At 53.3% G+C, this 14,992-nt stretch overlaps 1 protein-coding gene across 2 annotated transcripts in view; it reads right to left on the bottom strand.

The window, feature by feature from the left end:
* PMP22 (peripheral myelin protein 22) overlaps positions 1-14,992 on the bottom strand; it is a 54,423-nt gene that overhangs the window by 27,334 nt on the left and 12,097 nt on the right. Inside the window, exon 1 of one of the 2 annotated variants that reach the window (XM_021067895.1) lies at positions 645-861. The exons of the other annotated variant lie outside the window; for it this stretch is intronic. The gene's annotated coding sequence lies outside the window, so the exon portion shown is untranslated. Of the gene's footprint in view, positions 1-644; positions 862-14,992 lie in introns of those variants that run through there. 2 annotated transcript variants of the gene reach the window in all.

Consider the following 14,992-nt stretch of genomic DNA (forward strand, 5'->3'; position numbering starts at 1 on the left):
TCACCCTGTGCCCAGGACTATTCTAAGCACTTTATAAATATTAGCATATTTAACTGGGGATTTTCTTTTTTTTCCTAAATGAAGTGCAGACATCTAGAAACGTGCACAGGCTGTAAGGCGTAGCTCAGTTCTTCTTCTCCTTTGAACCCAGTATTTTAGTCAGATCACACCACACTGGGAGTTTGGGGACATCTGAACCCCCCTGTCCAGCTGCCCAGCCCCCAGTGGTGGAAGACTGGATGCCACCCCGGGCAGTGTCACCAGCTCGGCCACACCCAGGGCTCCACTACAGGTGGAAGCTTCTCCCTAACCTGCTTACCAATCCAGGGTCACCTGCCAGCTGTGTGCAGGGAGCGGTTTCCCATCAAGGAGGGCACGCCTGGTCCCTTTCCTCCCTTCAACTCTGGAGGGACTGGGGTTTCTAGACGCTCCCAGAGGGTCTTTCTTGCCTCCCCAGCCAGTATCTATCCAGTTCTTAACCGAGGATTGTAGAAATTCTCTGACTCTGGTCAATTCCAACACCCGCGCGCGCCCTCTCCCCTGCAATCCTGTCCATTTGTGGTTTGCAGCGGGTGGGGTGGGGCGGCTCTCTGTAACACACAAGCACACACCATCCAGAGGCATGGTCTGCCAGGACAACTCACCAGGCCAAACGGTGTAACCCCTTCCTCCACGCGGCTCTCTTTGCAATCACACGCGAGGAGTGTGCGGGCGAGGCCCCCTGGGGTAGGACAGCAGAGGCACCGGCAGCTGGAGGATCTAGCCCCCTATTTCCAGCCAGGATCCCCAAGATGTTCCCTGGTGGTGCTCCCTGTGACTGAAGCCAGACCAGGCGTCCATCCAGTTTATTCAGGGGCTGGGCCAATGCTGGGATATGTCATGGTGGCCTGAGAGCAGCTCAGCCTCTACTATTTAAAGAGACAGTAACCGGCTTTGTGCACCTGCCAGACAGTCATCCCAAGAGACCCTTCAGGGCACAGAGGGCCGGGAAGCCGCTCGGCAGGGAGAGGAGTTTTGGGTGTGCCCGAAACCTGTGATGCCAAAGCCCTTCTCACCTCGAGGGCCAGCCTGTGGGAGGGCAAAGAGCTCCCCTCACCCCATGCTCAGCACCCCCTCCCCTCCCAGTGAAGTCTGCAAAGATGAAATACACTGTGTATATAACATGTGTGTGCAGGTCGTTTCACTTTTAATCAACAACATCATTCTAAGGAGCGCAGACATGGCCCCGGTCCCTCTCACAGCATCACTGCCAGGAACCAAATCGGTCCACTGTCCCGGCCCCCGACAGCCTGGGGCCCCTGCTATCTGCCTCTCTGGTCCCCTCTCCACCCAGTCACAGGGCTGGTATTGGAAGGGAGCTCCGGGGACTGGGTCCTTCCAGCTCTGTCTTCCCTGGGCCTTTAATCAAGTCATTATTCAGTGTTGACTTTCATGAGATACTTGGAGCAAACAAACCTCTATTGAGAACATTCTAACCTGTCAGGCAGGACTGGCTGGACAAAGTTGAAAAGCTGCGGAGGGATGGGTGAATGAAAGCAAAGTGTCTCTCAGGCCCTTTGCAGCTGGTACCTTCAAGCTCTCAGAAAAAGCCCTCACCTCCTGCAAGGGCTCCTGGGTGGAAGCTCCAAGGCGAGGGGCGTGGTTTCATCGAAAGAGTTTCCTGGGATTTTGGCAGTTTCCCCACTCTCATGTCAGGGGACCCCCATCTGGAGCGCCCTGCGCTGTGGGGAGGTCCCTCTCGGCCACAGACGTTTTGTTGGGCTCCGCAGTCAGGAGTAGGGGGCCCAGCGGCCTTCTCCCCGTTCTGCCCCCAGCCAGCATCTTCCCATCGCAGTGAAACAGTTTAACTTGTTCCCATTTCTCACATCTCAGCCTTGGCTGCTCCTTAGAATCACCCGAGAGCCAGGAATGTCCGTGCCAAGGCCCAGAGCCGTGGACACAGCAGTGTGGGAGGGGGCTTGGGTGGGGGTTCTTTCTAATACCCTCCAGGATGCTCCAGCATCCAGCCAGATTGTCATGTGGCATCAGAGGGTTCCAGCTGCCTTCTCTTGGGCAACCCATTCCTGCTCCAAGGCCTGAGAATTCAGGGTCCAGCTGGATGGGGCCAGCCCGACTGGCCCTCCATCCTTCCGTGAGTTCTGGGCCCAAGACCTCCTCTCCTGGCCCTGGGTTTCCTTCCACCCAAGCCCTGAGCACCTTCGGACTTTGGCCGTGACCTGTTTGACAAGCTTCTTGAGGGGTGAAGGCCCTGCTGCTGGTCCCTGCTGTGCCCGGCTGGCCTGGCCGTGGGTCCCAACACTCACCCCATCCCAGCCCCCGCTTCTAGAGACCCCCCTCCTCAGCCAGATGGGACCCCACTGCAGGCATCTGTGCTGAGTACCCCTTAGTGTACCCCGAGGGCCATGGAGAGTGAGAAGATCCCACTGGGCCACTTGCCACGATAACGAGTAACATGGGCACCGATTCGCATCATCATCATAGTATTACTACCGTCATTCTTACATTACTTCTGCCCATTTTCTAGACAGGGAAAATGAGACTTGGGCAAACTTCCCAAAGAGATAAAGTTAAATCACATCAGACGAGCTGATTCCAACACCCGGGCTTTTCTGCTGCACCATATGCAGCCTCAACTCACGGCCGTGAGTTATCCCTCAGTCACTGATGAACAGAGCAACAACAATAACAGATAGCTCACAGTTATGCGGTGCTTACTATGCGGCTAGCACCCTTCTGAATATTTTGCACGGATCAGATCAATGAATCTTTCTACCACCTTAGGAAACAGGCACCCATCAGCCCCTTTCACACAAGGAGGAACCAAGACACAGAAGGACAGTGAGGGATTTTCCCAAGACATCCTCTCAAGAAACAGCAGAGGTCGGATTCAAAGCAGGCCCCCGGCTGCAGAGCCCAGGCTGGTACCCGGGGCTGTCCGGAGCCTCATCTTTGTGTTCCAAGTTCATAGCCCATCTGTATCTTCTCCGTGGTGCTTCCACAGACACTGTGTAATCGGATTTCCTTTTTTCATCAAAGATACTGACACATTGTGTCTGTTTACAAATCCAAGTTTCTTTTCCCATTAAAAAACAAAAACAAAAAAAAAACAGCAAGAGAATGACCCTGAATCTCCCCCAGTTGCCGCAGGCCTGCGTGCCCCCCTTTCAAGTGCCTCAGAGCCAGTGGCCGATGGGCCCTGCACACAGGTGACAGTTTTATAAGACCTTCACTATCCCCTACAGGATGCAGAAACTGACCAGATTCTGGAAGCGCAGGGCAGCCCTGTTTTTCTGCACTTAGAGCGGCTAAAATGCTGCTTCCAAGAGCATCTCATTCGAAGGGACTTAGGACCGTTTTCAGCTGGAAACAGGGGTGGAGGCTGATGCGTTTCCTCCACTGACCAGCGGGTACCTGGCATGGCTGGGACTGGAAACCAGTTCCTCCAACTTCCAAACCTGAGATTTTTCCATGATGCGGACTCCCCAAAGGGAAAACAGAGGTGCGTCTCATTGGGCATCTGTCCGGGGGATGAAGCTGTCGTTGGAGCATCTGCCTCACCAGGCACTCAGTCACGATCTTGAGTGTTTACTCCACCAGGAAGTCCTTTCCAGCTTCAGCCAGCAGCCTGCGTGGGCGTTCCTGGCAAGGCCCGGACGCAGCTGGTCTGAAAGGGTCCTCCAGGGGCCAGTTACTGCCCCATCCAGACCCATCTAGACTCTTCTGAGCAGCACAGTATTAGGAGAGCAAGCAACGGGGAGGAAAGAAGGCAGGAAGGAAGGAAGGGAGGGACCGATGGGGAGAGAGAAGGGAGGAGAAAGAGAGGGAAGAGGAGGGCGGGGTGGGGGGAAGGCAAGGACAGAAGAGCCTGTCTGACCTCAGGGAGCAGATTCCGCTCTAACTGGACATGTCTGCAATTAAGCCACCGCCGGTACCCTAAAAGATGCTCTCAATGAGCAACAAGGAAGCAGGAAACACAAACTCAGGGCAGCACAGGACCACTCCCGAGGTTACCTCCACTTACAATTTCCCAGGATAAACTGCATCTTTGGTCCCTTCACCTGTGGGAGCGAGAAAGCACAGGAGGGGGGCATGGAGCCATGGGCACAAGGCGAAGTGCAAAGAACACTCTGTCCCCAAATGCACTGTTGCTTAGGAAGCCGGGTTCCACAGATGCAAGTGGAGCTGGAGGGCAGTCTTTTCACTGACCTCTCATGAGCTGCCCAGGCAAGGATGTGGAAGCCACTCAAGCAAGAGGCTCAGAAACAGGCTTGTGCTTGGGATGGAACATTCGGGAACTTTCCGAAAACTCTCCCTCCTAAGGAACACGTTTCTGCTGCAGCTGGGGTGAGGGGGAGAGGCTCACTCAGGTGGGAAAGGTGACACTCCTCGTGGACTTTCCAGGTGCCACAGACCAGGCACCACAATGCCAAGAAGGCAGCCTGGGATTGATGGCAGAGGTTGGTTGTTTTTGAGGGAAGGTGGACGGGAAAGCCCAGCGCAAGGCAAGAGGAGGGTTGTGTCAGGCACATGAGGTCACACCAGGCACATGAGGTCACACCACATCACCAGCCAAAAAGTAAAAATAAACCATCCCTGCAGGGGGCCTGGGAAAACTGGGTCATTGTTGGCCCCGCGATGCCTCCTTCTGTTCCGTGAGCGCCTCTGAGCTGGAGGAACAAGGCTGCACTGCCAGTGACCTTGAAGGCAGAAGTTTTCTTCCTCACCAGTCCCCGAGCTCCTGATCAAGTGTGAAACTGCGGCCAAAGCCAAGGAAGTTCACAGATCGAGGTCAAAACCTTTGGAGAGGCTCAAGGCAGAGCTGGGCACAACTTCGAGTATTTTTACTCTTCACTGTTAAAGAGCAGGAAAACGCTCTCCAGGGCACCTCAGGGTCTGGACCGCGTGGGGCAATGACCTGAGGATTCTGATCCACATTCTAGAATTGTGGCTCTGCAAACCATGCAGCTCTCCGTGGCAGTACTTTTATACTGAGGGGAAACAGGAGTACCCCGAGTCTTGAGCGAGACAGGCGTGATTAAAGGCCGGCGCGGCCCGCAGACACAACACTCCGTGGGGACCTAACATAACCTCCAGGAAGATGATTTCATCAACTGAGGGAACGGCAACCCCGTGTAGTTAGTGGGGAAAAGTGGCAAAGTGCCACCCCCAACACGGATCGGTGCTTGCCCGGCGCGGAGCAAAAACCTTGCATTTAATACCCAGAGCAGTCCCCGGAGGGGTGGACCGCTGTGGCCCCCACGGCCGCCAGATGTTAACACAGCGCCCGAGGGGGTGCACAGCTGGCCGATGGTGGAGTCTAAGTGTAAACTTGGACCACAAGCTACTAAACTCCATCGAATGGACAAACCTCACCTCGTCCCAGGAACCGCTGTGACAGAGGAAAGAAGGCCAAGGAGTTGCCGCTGTGGCTCAGCAGGTTAAGAACCCAACTAGTATCCATGAAGATGCCCGTTCAGTCCCTGGCCCTGCTCCGTGGGTTAAGGATCCGGCAAGGAGAAAGGAAGGAAGGAAGGAAGGAAGGAAAGAAAGGGAGGTGCCTTGCCAAGCTTGGAGAAACACACGCAATAGAAGTCTCCCAACACCGTGTCTCCAACTTCTAACACGATATGGGAAGAACAAACGTGTGCGCAAGCGAAGGCATCACAAGGCAAGCGGTGATTAATAACCAGACGTCTCCGCTCCAGGCCTCCGGCACGATGGGCCTGTGACCACTGGCGTAAGTGCAGGAACCGGGCGCTGGGCCCACCCTGGGAGGGGTCCGCAGGGCCTCGGGCCAGGCCTCCCTTCATCTTCTGGGCCATCTCCGGATGGACTGGCACCCCCAGGCCCAGAGATGAGAGGCCAGAGCTGCGATGCTGCCTGACAAAGAAATCCCTGTGCGTCTTGACGGCGCCGATGGCCAAATGCGGGTGGGTACGCGGACCGTGAGTTTGGGACCTAACTTTGTACATCGAGAGTCTCGGAAAGGCCAAGAGGGAAGTGGCGGACTCGCTAACTGAGAACACGACTGGAAATCCGGGAATCCCTATAACCCTTAGCAAAAGCAAGGCCAGATGGGTTCAGATGAACACTGTGGTCCATTTGACCAAGAGGATCAAATTGACCCCCGTGTCTGATTTCTCAGAGTCATCTCTCTCTCCCTTTATCTGCCCCCCAATCCTCTCCTCCTTCTCCCTCTGTCTCTGCCTCCCTCCTTTCTCTCCCCCTCTCATGCCTCATCCATCCTTCATGCTGTACAACCATAATTAAATCAAAATACCATTAATAACCGAATTTCACTACCTGTACTCGCCTCAGTCCTTGAAAGACCTCAGCATCCTTTAGATTTTTCCTCCCCAGCGAGATGCTTTCTAGAGCACGCCCCAGAGAGGTGGGGGTTCGTAGATGCAAACGATTCCATTTAGAATGCGCAGCAATGGGGTCCCGCTGTACAGCACGGGGAACCATACTCAGTCTTTGGGGGTGGTTCATAATGGAAGATGATTAGAGAAAAAGAATGTCTATACGTGTATGACTGGGTCACGCTGCTGTATAGCAGAAATTGGCACAACACTGTAAATCGACTATACATTTTTTTTTTTTTTTTTGTCTTTTTGCCTTTTCTAGGGCCGCTCTCATGGCATATGGAGGTTCCCAGGCTAGGGGTCTAATCGGAGCTGTAGCCGCCAGCCTACACCAGAGCCACAGCAACGCGGGATCTGAGCTGCGTCTGCGACCTACACCACAGCTCACAGCAACGCCGGATCCCTAACCCACTGAGCAAGGCCAGGGATCGAACCTGCAACCTCATGGTTCCTAGTCAGATTCGTTAACCACTGCGCCACAACAGGAACTCCAAGTCAACTATACATTTAAAAAATAATTTTAAAAAATGAATATTTTGGAAGTAATCTTTCAAGAAAAAAAAAAATACATGTGCCCAGTGGATTGTCTGCATGACACGCTCACTCCTCTAGAACCCTGGATCACTGAACATACAACTAAACAAACAACTGATCACTGAACTCCAGCTGTGTCCTGGGAAGCCCTTGGAGGGGCCAGATGGGGAGGCATGTTTTAAATGTGTCAGCCGTGGAACGCCTGTTCCCAGATTCTCTCCGAGACTCAGATGCCCTGGATCTCACTCTTGGGGACACTGGGCTAGCTGACCCTCCAAGCCCCGTCTGGCCTCCATCCACAGGGACCGATGGAAGACAGGGCACTTCCTTAACGTGACGGCAAGGTGTTTCAGGAATGGCGAGGCGGACGTGGAGGCAGGAGGCATGTGGCCCAGGCCCGCAGGGAAGAGGCAGCGTCCATGGGCACTGTGGTCCTGAGTGAGGAAACAGGCGGATATGGCCCAAGGTCATGAGGCCACCTTCTTCCCAGTGGCCTCAGGCTCCCCCGTCACCTGTTTATCCTCCTTTGGAGGGGAACACAGCATCTTACCTTGGGAGGTAACCTCATCATGAGCTCTGGAAGAACACCCCAGAACCCAGTTACGGTGCTACAGGAAGGAGCCAAAGGCAGCCCCTGCCCAGTGGTCCCTAGGATGTGTCTTCACTATAGACTGAGACTCGCACCTCAAGGCTCGGTGGCATCTAACTCAAATTGTCACACATCCAATTGCTCCTTTTTTTTTTTTTTTTTTTTTTTTTTTTTTGCCATTTTTAGGGTTGCTCCTGCAGCATATGGAGGCTCCCAGCTAGGGGTCTAATCAGAGCTGTAGCTGCCTGCCTACACCACAGCCACAGCAACGTGGGATCTGAGCCGCGTCTGCGACCTACACCACAGCTCAGGGCAACGCCGGATCGTTAACCCACTGAGCAAGGCCAGGGATCGAACCCGCAACCTCATGGTTCCTAGTCGGATTTGCTAACCACTGAGCCCCGACAGCAACTCCCCAATTACTTTTAAAATAGGCAAACAAGCAGCATTTTAGTCATTTAGAACCTGTCTGCCTTGCAGGACCCATGACCTCGCCCGCTACCCCAGGCCACAGATGAGCCAGCGCCTGGTTACATGCCCCCGAGCAGCGATGGGCCTTCAATCCGCAGACCTGGGGACCCCACCATGTAGCAGGGCACATGAGCCCCTCAAGGAGCCCCTCCCAGGGAATTTCCTTTCCTTCCTTCCTTTCTGGGTGGTGCCCCAGTGCCCACCAGAACCCTGTACAGTTTCATGCTGGGAGGGCCTTGTCTCTCAGGCAAGCATGCCCAAGAGCCATCTCCTGAAGCCTGCTGTGTGTGGCAGCCACTTGTGGTCATACCTTTCTTCCTAGATCAGCCCCAGAATCCTCTGGTGAACCCCCACACATAAAGAGAGGGAAGATTCGGAGGGATAGTGGGGCTGGTGCTCGGAGACCCAGCAATGCGCTGAGGATGCTGTGAAGAAGGGCAGGAATTCCGCCATGGAAACAAGCATCCAGCTGGACATCACACAGACGCTCCCAGGTCCCTCAGATTGCCCGGCCCAAGAGTTCCCTCCAGAATCCAGGGTGACAGTGGTCGGCATGGGTTGCCTGTGATGGGCCCCAACTGGAAGAGCTTCTAGGAGAGAAGCCTCACTCTCTCCAGCTGGGAGCTGAGACCTGTTACGGGGCTGAATGCCTGGACCACTCAGCCACGGAGCTTGGAAAATAAGATCCTGTCCAGAAACCTGTACGTAAGCCGGGTGGCGCCAGAGCCCCCCACCCAGGCAGCACACCACTGGATGCCCACCCACCCCGGTGCCGTGATGGAGCCGTTTTTCTTTTCTTTGTTTCTGGAAACATGAGGTTTATTAGAAAAGGTAATAAAACTTTTTCTGCAAGCTCAAGTTTTTCCATTCTTTTTTTTTTTTTTTAATAAAAAATTGAAGTTCCTGTCATGGCTCAGCAGAAATGAATTTGACTTGGATTCATGAGGATTAAGGTTCAATCCCAGGCCTCACTCATTAGGTTAAGGATCCAGCATTGCCATGAGCTGTGGTGTAGGTCACAGATGCGGCTTGGCTTCCGTGTTGCTGTGGCTGTGGTGTAGGTCGGCAGCTGTAGCCTGGGAAACTCCATATGCTGCAGGTGCAGCCCTAAAGAGACAAAAGACCAAAAAAAAAAAAAAAAAAAAGGGAGTTCCCGTTGTGGCTCAGTGGTTCACAAATCCAACTAGGAACCATGAGGTTGCAGGTTTGATCCCTGGCCTTGCTCAGTGGGTTAAGGACCTGGCGTTGCCATGAGCTGTGGTGTAGGTTGCAGATGGCTTGATCCCGAGTTGCTGTGGCTCTGGCATAAGCCAGCGGCTGCAGCTCTGATTCAACCCCTGGCCTGGGAACCTCCATGTGCCACGGGAGCAGCCCAAGAAATGGCAGAAAAAGGAAAGAAAAGAAAAAAATTGAAGTATAGTTTATAATGTGTTAGTTTTAGGTGTACAACAAAGTGATTCAGATATACATGTATATTATTTTTTCAGTTACACATATTCTTTGTCAGATTCTTTTCCCTTATAAAATTATAAAATATTGAGTATAATTCTCCATACTCTATAGTAGGTCCTTGTTGACTATCTATTTTATATATAGGCATGTGTATAATTCCAAATTCCTAATTTATCACCCCCCCATTTCCTCTTTGGTAACTATAAGCTTGTTTCCTAGAGTGTAGATCTATTTCTATTTTATAAATAAATTCATTTATATCCTCTTTTTATATTTCACATATAAGGGATATCATATGATATTTGTCTTTCTCTGACTTACTTCACTTAGTATGATCATCTCTAGTTGCATCTATGTTGCTGCAAATGGCATTATTTCACTCTTTTTTATGGCCGAGTAATATTCCATTGTGTGTATGCACCATGTCTTTATCCATTCATCTGTCCATGGACATTCAGGTTGCCGCCATGTCCTGGCTGTTGTGAGTGGTGTTGCTGTGAACACTGGGGTGCATATATCTTTTCAAATTAGAATCTTCTCCAGATGTATGCCTGATAGAGCCATTCTTCACCCAACAATGTCAGTGGCGGATCTTTACTCCCTTACTCCTTACGCACAATGTCATGTGTGACTACCTGGGTGGAACTGAAACCAGCTGGTGTTGTCTAAACAACCCAACAGTGAGTGAAGACTGAGTGTCTGGTCTACACCAGCGGTTGCTTCTATGAGGGAAACAAAGCTTCTATGAGGCTCTGACTGAGGCCGCTGGACTCTGCTGGCTTCTTCCATGATGACAGAGTAAACAGATGAGTAAGCGTTTTGGGCACCCAAGGCCATGCACAATCAGAACCAGAATCTGGGAGGAGTGTATTTCGAACATGTTAGCCTCAACTATGTGAAGAGAAGGAAAACTGAAGGCCTCCTGAGCCAACATCCATTCAACAGCTATTTAGTGAGCAGCTCCTCTGGGCCAGGAGCAGACACTGTCATTTGGTCTCGTCTGTCTTCCTTAAATGCAGAAATAGCCACGAGAGCTGCTGGGCTGTTAGCAGCATCACATCAGCAGAGGTTTGAGGAGCACAGGCCCACTGGGGTGACTCTCCTACCTGGGACCAACCCTCATCATCTGAACAAATCCAGGGAGGCCTGCTGGGTATCACGAGACCACCTAGACGGTGACCCCAACTGTGCCAGCCAGCCCAGCAGATACCCAGATGCATGAGCCACGCCAGGCCAGAACAGCTGATTCTGGCCCAGACCAGAAGGAATGCCAAACAAAGCCCAGTCAGCCCTCGGATTCATGAAAACCAACACTTTGCCATTTAAGTCACTAAGTCTGGGGGAGATTTCTTACACAGCAGAGGCTGCCTGCTACATTAAGACCCGTAGAGTTGTGCTCTGGCACCAAACAGAGCAGCTTCAACGTCCCCCGTGGTGGTGGACAGACTTGCTCATGCTCCTGGGCCTCCCGGGCCTGGAAAGCGGGCTTTAATCATTGTTTCTGAGGGAGGAGAATGGCCAGAGAGATGAGAAGATTCCCGAGGTTCTGTGGGAACCGCCTGACTCCACGGAGACTGGCCGTCGATTTCTGAGACCCTCGGGGGTCCATGGAGAAGCCTCCAGGTCACAGCCTGCGTGTCTGTGGGGTGTTCCGAGATGCAGCCAAGAGCAGGGCCCCCAGACTACCTGCGGGGACACCCCCACATGGGCCTCTTTATCTGTTCAAGTTAAATCCGACCCAGCCACTTCTGTGATCCTATCACCAAGCCACGTGGACGTGCCCCTGGTCGTGCCCTGGATGTCATGCCACATAAAACTGCCCTGAAACCTTCTAAGTTCCCACTCTTGGTTTCTCCTTGCTCGAAGCAGCCCTGTCACAGCATGGAACCTGGCACGGGTCCCTCCCACGGGCGCCCCACGCTTCCAGCAGCATCATCCCAAAGCTGCCTGGCCCCACAGTTCCTACAGCCCCTGGCCTGGAACCACAAGCTTGACTCTGAACATTTTTCTTTGAACACCAGACCAAATGGCACATCCTCCATTCCCAGCGCAAGGCCCATGGAAAAGCAAACAACAGGAAAAACGTTTACGAAGCCCTTGCTTGGGAAGGGCGCCGAGGAGTGAGAATAGCAGCTGCAAACCTGGAGCACCGCCTGGGCTAGAAAGAGTAGACACACGCTGAAGCACGGTTCTGGCACTGAGTGTGAGCCACACACAGCCTTGATGGCAAGGCTGGTCCGAGCTGCCCCCGGAGCCCTGCCCTGCCCTGGGCGCTGGTCCAATCCCTGCTGGGAGGGGCTCAGAGCTGGGGCGGCAGGAAACGCACCCCAGGCAGCAGAAGGATGTGGATGTGCCCCCGCCTTGAGCCACCCCTTTCTTGACAACTTGCAGACACCAGGACCATAAAGAGTGTCCCTTCCAGAAACTTCCACCGGGTGCCTTAAGGGATGTCCCGCAAAGAATCTTCCTGATGGAGGATCTTGTGGCCTTAAGATCTTCCTCCACGGGTCAGAACATAGGCTGACATACCTTGCGTTGCTCTCTGGAAGCGGGGAAGATGAGGCCGGCAGCTGACTTGTCAAAAGACTATAAAGACGGTATATATACATGTATAACCAAGGCACTCTGCTCTACAGCAGAAATGGGTACCACGCTGTCAATCAACCATACTCTTATTTTAAAAATAGTCTTTAAAGAAAACCACTGTGAGGCCTGGGTAAGTGCTCACACTGCTGACGCCATGGACACCAAATCTAGTTGTTGGGAATCTAATTACACTTCACGGCATCTATTTTTTCTTTCCTTATTGGCGTCCTCCTCCTTCTAGGCTATAAGCCTGGCTTTCTGTTTTCTGATTCCTGATTGACTATAGTCCCTGGCATAAATTCACTACTTTATTAATATTTGTTGAACACACAGGCAAAAGTGGAGTCAGAGAAACACACAAATCTCGAAACCTCCGTGTATTTCTGGACTGTCTGCACACAGAGACTCCAAATTTATACGCACCACGATTCAGCTGTTAAACGTTGCTCTGAGTTGTAGCTCATATGTTTATTTGTTTGGGGGTTTTTTGGGGTTTTTTTTTTTTTGGTCTCTTTGCCATTTCTTGGGCCACTCTCGCGGCATATGGAGGTTCCCAGGCTAGGAGTCCAAATCGGAGCTGTAGCCGCCGGCCTACGCCAGGGCCACAGCAATGCAGGATCCGAGCCACGTCTGTGACCTACACCACAGCTCACGGCAACGCGGATCCTTAACCCACTGAGCAAGGCCAGGGATCGAACCCACCACCTCATGGTTCCTAGTCGGATTCGCTAACCACTGGGCCAGGACGGGAACTCCCCACAGCTGATACGTTTTTAAGTTTCCATCCTAAGGCTTCATCTAGCTCTATTCCGTCATGTGGACTTTAAGACAGGTTTAAGGTACATAAAATCTGAAGCCGCAGAGTCACAGGATGTCTCCGGAATGCCTCCTGCAGTGATAAACCGTCTCTGAAGGTCACAACCACCTTCTCTGATGCTTCCTGACGTGCACGCAAGAATCTGGAGACATTCCCTACCGTCAAGCAGGAAGCCTGCTTGCCTTATAATCTGATTAAAGACTTCGAGCCATGCAAATGAAGGCACACTATTGTTATTTTCCCCATTTTTTGTTTGTTTTACAGCCGCAACTGCGGCATATGGAAGTTCCTGGCCTAGGAGTAGAATGGGAGCTGGAGCTGCCGGCCTACACCGCAGCTGCAGCAACGCCGGATCCGAGCCGCATCTGCGACCTACACCCACAGCTCATGGCAACGCCAGATCCTTAACCCACTGAGCGAGGCCAGGGATCGAACCTGCATCCTCACCAACACTATGTCAGGTTCTTAACCTGCTGAGCTACAACAGGAACGCCTAGTATTCCCATTTGAACATGAAGAACGTGAGATTTTGAGTCTAAGGAACCTCCCGGGTCCATTAGTAAGGAAACCAGAACCGGGCTTGCTTGCGGGAGCCACCAGCTCAGGCTCAGACTTCGGTTCCCCCAGGCCACTTTCATCTCCTCCACGGCGGCAGGTTGCTCTCACAGGGGACCCGCTGACACGAGCAGCCGCCTGGAACAGGCTCCGGGTTTTGTGTGAACTACGAGGAGGCCTCTGATGAAAGAAAGGCGGCACGGTATGACCCTTCGGTCATGTTCCAAACATCTGAGGGGCCGAGCTGTGTTTACACAGACCTGGCTGTTCAGAGCTGCTTCCCGAGGGCTCTGGAGGGCTTCGTCTTTGCCAGAGAATGTTCCTGCAGTGTGTCTCGAGTGAGAGGGAAGCGTTGCCCCCCCCACACACACACACATACAGCAGGGGTGCAGCTGCCTGGTCCGTGGCCCTCCCAGGGGTGGGGGAACACAGCTTTCATCAGATGCTTAGAGCAGCCCCTTCAGTGCACGGCCTCCCTGCATATGGGTGGGGCCACCACAGCCAGGCAGGCACCCAGGATGTCCTCCCTGGCTTGTAGATGAGCCTGGAGGTGGGGATGCTGGATTCTGGGGCTCTTGTCTTGGCCACAAACTCCAGCCATGGGCTACTTCCGGTCTGAGCCCTGACCCTGCTCTCAGCACCTGTGACCACAGGGCCGGTGAGAGCGAGGTGCTGCGGGGGGAGCACCCTCTGGATGCAGGAGATGGTGGGAGGACCCAAAGGCGTCCATCCCTGGACAGTCCCTTCGTGAACAGGGGACCTAAGCAACCTCTGTCTGTGAGTCTGGTTCCTCCTGACAGAACCCAAACCCAGTGGGAGGGGCGCTTGGAGACGAAGGAGGGATTCTGCCAAGGGAAGCAAACGCGAGAAGAGCTGAAATCCCTTCCCCAGGAGAGCAGACTTGGAGTGTCTGGGCTTCTTTCTTCCTTTCTTCCTTCTTTCCTTCCTTCCTCACCCAACCCCCCAAGTTTCTTTTCCTTTTTTTTTTTTTTTGTCTTTTTGTCTTTTCAGGGCCACACCTGCAGCACATAGAGGTTCCCAGGCTAGGGGTTGAATTGGAGCTGTAGCCGCCGGCCTACGCCAGAGCCACAGCAACACGGGATCCGAGCCACATCTGCGACCTACACCACAGCTCACGGCCTCGCCGGATCCCTCACCCACAGAGCGAGGCCAGGGAAGGCACCCACATCCTCCTGGATGCTAGTTGGGTTTGTTAACCGCTGAGTCACGACGGGAACTCCTTTTCCTCCTCTGTTGCGAAGGAGACATATTTCTTCGCGGTCCATGTCTTAGCCAGACTCACTGGCTGCCAACCCTTATCTCACCCGCCCCTAACTCGACTGCCCGCAACCCTCCCTCCTTCCGTAAACCTCCGACCACAGCCCGGTGCCTCTCCCCACAGCACGTCTCCACCCCGATGCCTCCTCAGGGCTGTCAGTGACTAGATTCCCTCCCAGGCACGTCCCCCCACCCTCTCTGAACCCTCCGTTCCAGCCACCCTGAAAGCACACTCCCTGTCCACGCCCCTGTCCCTCCTGTTCCCTTTATACTTTTTGTCACAATTTGTCCTACGTATCTGTCTCCACCTCTAGATTTCACGCCCTGTATTAAGCTTCCCCAGAT

This window comes from Sus scrofa, chromosome 12 (assembly GCF_000003025.6).
Source record: "Sus scrofa isolate TJ Tabasco breed Duroc chromosome 12, Sscrofa11.1, whole genome shotgun sequence".
NCBI classification, from domain to species: Eukaryota; Metazoa; Chordata; class Mammalia; order Artiodactyla; family Suidae; genus Sus; species Sus scrofa.